Source organism: Octodon degus, unplaced genomic scaffold, assembly GCF_000260255.1.
Source record: "Octodon degus isolate 3935 unplaced genomic scaffold, OctDeg1.0 scaffold00048, whole genome shotgun sequence".
NCBI lineage: Eukaryota > Metazoa > Chordata > Mammalia > Rodentia > Octodontidae > Octodon > Octodon degus.
In genome coordinates this window covers 10,140,457-10,143,552 of record NW_004524624.1, presented here as the reverse complement: position 1 = coordinate 10,143,552, position 3,096 = coordinate 10,140,457, and the positions used below count along the sequence as shown (strand labels likewise).

The window sequence follows — 3,096 nt, the reverse complement described above, 5'->3', positions numbered from 1 at the left end:
AGGTGCAGTGGCACATACCTGTAATCCCAGAATTTGGGAAGCTGAGGCAGGAGGATCATTGTAAGTTTGAAGGCAGCCTGGGCTACAAAGTGAACTCAAGGCCAGCTTGAACTACATAGCAAGTGCTTATCTTCAAAAAATCCAAAAAGCAAAAATAAACTGAGTTTTCCTCATCTTATCAAATTATGTCTCACCCTTCTAACTCAGTGTCATTTTCTCCCTCCTTCCTCCTTCCCTTCCTCTTTTTTTCTTTCTATCTTCTTGGTACTAGGAATTGAATCCTGGGCCATTCTCCTACTTTGCTAAAACTTCAGTTTTGTTTTTTTAATTTTGAAACAGTGTCTCTGTAAGTTACTGACCTGAGCTCCTCACACTTGAGTCTTCTGCCTTTGCCTCCTGAAGAGCTGAGATTACATATGTGTGCTATAGTACGCCTGCTTCCTCCTCCCCTCCTCTCTCCTCTCTCCTCTCTCCTCTCTTCTTCTTTTCTTCTTTTTTGGAGACAGAGTAGTACTGTGTATCCCAGGCTGGCATGGAACTCTCGTGTTCCCTTCTATGTCACTCAGCCTCCTGAGTGCTGGAGTTACAGGCATGTGACACCACACCTAGTTCTTCCCCTTTTAATTAAATTTCCTCTGAGACAGAAGTAGAAGTCATTTTGTATTTTCTGAATGTATATCAGTTTGATATGAGGCAGTATATAGCCCTAAAGCACACTGGGTAATATGGAAATTGTTTCAGAATTAAAAATTAGCTGTAATAATTTCATTTGTTGGTTTGTTTGAAGCTCACTATGTAAGCACAGGCTGGCTTTGAACTCATGTAGCTAAGACTGGCCTCAAGTTCATGGTGATCCTCCTGCCTCAGCCTTCCAAGTGCTGGTATTATAGCTATGCACTGGGTCTGTTTTCAAAATTTTTATTTTATTTTGTATGTATTTAGTACAGGGTTTCACTGTACACAGATCCGATTCATAGTGTTACTCCTATTATCAGCCTTCCAAATGCTGGGATTACAAGCGAGCGCCACCACGCCCAGTCTCAGTCGCCTTCTCAGCATGTCCCAGAGGCAGCACCCTTTGTCTGCCAAAGCAGGTGCTCTAATCTGAGCTATCTGGCCAGCCCAAAAATTTTTATTAGCACAAGTTTGCGGTATATAATTATAACATTCATTGTGGGGAGTTGGTATATGTACAGAGCACATTTTAATTTCTTTTACTTCCTCTTTCCCCTTCTTCCCCTGTGATGATTCCTTAGTTTCTTTTTTTATTTGCTTGGGGTTTTTTTAGTGTTGGAGATTGAACCTATTGCCTTTGCGCTGAGTTACATCCCCAGCCTCTTTAAATTTTTTATTTTGGGGCTGGTGAGATGGCTCAGTGGTCTAAAGCACCTACTTAGAACAAGCTTAGCAAATCACAGGGACTGTGGTTCAATCCCCCAGCACCACATGTCAGCCAGCCCCGCCCCCTGGTGGGCTGAGCTGGCCACACACACACACACAACACCCACACAAATAAATAAATAAAATTTAAATTTTTTTATTTTGAGACAAAGTCTCACTAAGTTGCCCAGACTAGGTTAAAATATGGCAGCAGTTATTTTCATTTAATTTAATTTAATTTAATTATTTATTTAATTTATTGCGGAACCAGGGATTGAACTCAGGCCCTTGCACTTGCCAGGGAAGCGCTTATTCCACTGAGCCATCTCCCTGGCTCCTATTTTATTTTATTTTTGAGACAGTCTCACTATGCAGTTCAGGCTGTCCTTAAACTCACTTTGTAGTCCAGGTTGCCCTCAAACTCACTGTGCTCAGGCTGTGGAGATAGCTCGGTGGTTTGAGCGCCTGCCCGACATGTACAAGGACCCAGGCTCAGTCCCTGGTACAGCATGCCTTGCCAGCCCCGGAACCCCAGGTGCACCGTGCCAGCCCCAGAACCAGGCATGGTGGTACACACCTGTAACCCCAGTGCTGGGAAGGTTGAGATAGGAAGATCACTACAAGCTAAGCAGTGTAGCGAGACCCTGTACTAAGTAAATTAATTAATTAATTAATTAATTTTTAAAAAATCTGTGGTACTACTGCTTGTTGGCAACTCTCAAAGTGCTAGGATTATAGGCATGTGCTACTGCACCTTGCTTAACTGTTTTCAAAGTACACAGAAAAGTGAAAAAATAATATGTTGGTGTGAACAAAGTAAATTGATGATCTGTGAAAGCACATTAAATGTTCAGGAAAGGTAAGCATTGCTGGGTGTGGTAGTGCATACCTAATAGTCCCAGCACGCAGAAGGTTGATGCAGGAAGAGCGATAAAAGTTTTGAGGGCAGCCCAAACTACATAGAGAAACCTTGTCTCAAAAAACAAAACAAAACAAAGGAAAAATAATAATAATAAAAAATTAAAGGTTGATACAATTCAGTTTGCTTCAAAAATGCAATCGCTTGGAGTACAGTGCAGAGAAGATAGTGCTCCTGACCACATGATAATTTTTATTAGGCCAAGAAAGTGACAGCTTCACCTAAAGAAATGATGACACATGCCTATAATCCCAATATGGGAGGCTGAGGCAGAAGTGCTGCAAGTTCGAGACCAGCCTGGACCACACAGAGAGACCCTTTCCCCCCCCAAAAAAAAAGTGATAGTGGAGAGTAGGAAAGTGAGTGAAAGATTGAAGCAAAAATTTAATGGAAGGACCGCCAGAGAGCTCAGCAGACTAAAGTGCCTACTTAGGCAGAGCACAGCAGCTGGGCTTGGATCCCCTGCCTGCAGTGCCAGCCCCACCCCTGGAGCTCACTGAGACAGCAAATGAGACTGAGCGTGGTGGTGCGCACCAACCAATAAGCCCAGCGCTTGGGAGTCTGATCTGTGTGGTGAAACCCTGTAGACCCTATACTAAATCCATTAAAAAGAAATAAATGAATAAATAAATTTAATGGGATCCAGAGAATAATAGATGTTTCACTTGAAATTCTTAGTCAGTAGGGTAATTATGTATCCAAAATTAGCTGGGGCAAGGGAGATGGCTCAGTAGAATAAGTGCTTGCCTGGTAAGCGCAAGGGTCTGAGTTCAATCCCCAGTTCCACAAAAAAAAAA

At 42.6% G+C, this 3,096-nt stretch overlaps 1 protein-coding gene across 1 annotated transcript in view; it reads left to right on the top strand.

The window, feature by feature from the left end:
• The window catches only part of Gabpb2 (GA binding protein transcription factor beta subunit 2), a 33,166-nt gene that overhangs the window by 16,653 nt on the left and 13,417 nt on the right, over window positions 1-3,096 (top strand). The gene's annotated exons all lie outside the window — the stretch shown is intronic.